Raw genomic sequence first — 1497 nt, 5'->3', positions numbered from 1 at the left:
TAGTAAAATAAATGTAAATAAAAAGAAAGAGGAAGAAAAGAAAGAATCGAAATGATATTTGGATTCTATATCATAGGAACGGAAATAGTACTTCTTCTGCTTCTGATTGTTGATTCAATCCAATAACAAGATTTTTTTGTTACAACAAGTCAGATCGCAGAATCATAGAAAAAATTATTTATTTGAGTTGAAAATAAAAAAATGAGCCCGGCCGGGTCAGTACCCGGCCGGTCCGTGGAAATTGGAAATAAAAAAGTCCCTTTTGAGCGAAATCAAAATGAAATGGAATTACTGATAAAAGTTGTATATATTTATATTCTATATAATAAAATTAAGAATCTATAGATATATAGATTAATAATACCCTAATAAGATTAATAATACTCTAATATTAATATAAATAAATAAAAATTAATATAATTAATATATTAATATAAATAAATAAAAATATAAATAAATAAAAATCTATATAACAAAATAACAAAGGTCTATATAACAAAGGAAAGAGGGCTTTTTTCAAGCATTTCTTTTTGCGTGCTGTAACTGTAACATAGTAATTATCTTTTCTAAATTAGGAGAGATGGCTGAGTGGACTAAAGCGTCGGATTGCTAATCCGTTGTGCGAGTTATTCGTACCGAGGGTTCGAATCCCTCTCTTTCCATTTCGGTTTTTGACAGTGGAATAGATCAAATCCTAATACCATTTATAAAAATGAAGCAAGGAACTCTCCCTTTTTTATTCTTCCCGTCCAGGATTACCAGGATTACGTCCCGGATCATTAGATAGGAGTCCGAAGATGAAGAGAGAAACAAAGAATATCGTTGCGGTGTAAACAACGAATTTAAGATTACGCATTGTACAACCTCCCATAGAATTTTTTTGTAAAAAGAAGAGAATGGATTCTTCGTTTTTATTTTTCTATTTATATACGCAATTATACGCAATTTTTATTTTTCTATTTATATATATACGCAATTATACGCAATTTTTATTTTTCTATTTTTATACGAAAATAGATTCCTCGTTTTTATACTACATAGCCTATTTTGACACCAAGAAATAAAGTGATTTCTAGAATTTCTAGAAATCGAAAAGAATTTTCAGAAATTCATTTATAATAAGAGTTGAGTTTTTCATTACAAAAAAAAATTCTTTTATACCAACAATTATATATTGTGGCGGACTTTAATCCAAATAGGGTTCTTCGGCGAAAAAGGGTCAGAATGAGGAAATGGGATGATCCAGCTTTATCATGGCTATCCAAGAATTTCAATCTTTGAATTGAGGGTTCGGTTCGTTCATAGTGTTCATAGTGTAAGACTTATCTAATCTTTTCAATTGTTACAATTTTTTTTTCTTGAATAAATCATGAATTTTTCTAGGACAGTATTAAGGATCTCATCGAAAACTTACAGCAGCTTGCCAAACAAAGGCTAAGAGAAAAAAGAGAACAGGTATTACTGGCATAAAATCTACGATTGGATTCAAAAAAGCAT

The 1497-nt window shown here is 29.4% G+C and overlaps 1 non-coding gene across 1 annotated transcript; it reads left to right on the top strand.

The window, feature by feature from the left end:
• Positions 1–574: 574 nt before the first annotated feature.
• Positions 575–662, top strand: TRNAS-GCU (transfer RNA serine (anticodon GCU)). The gene has a single exon. It is a non-coding gene; the product is annotated as a tRNA-Ser (tRNA).
• Positions 663–1497: the final 835 nt, after the last annotated feature.

This window comes from Durio zibethinus, unplaced genomic scaffold (genome assembly GCF_047325235.1).
Source record: "Durio zibethinus cultivar Kanyao isolate XHJ-2024 unplaced genomic scaffold, ASM4732523v1 HiC_scaffold_120, whole genome shotgun sequence".
Classification (NCBI taxonomy): Eukaryota; Viridiplantae; Streptophyta; class Magnoliopsida; order Malvales; family Malvaceae; genus Durio; species Durio zibethinus.
The sequence above is the reverse complement of the archived record's forward strand: the minus strand, read 5'-3'. Positions and strand labels throughout refer to the sequence as shown.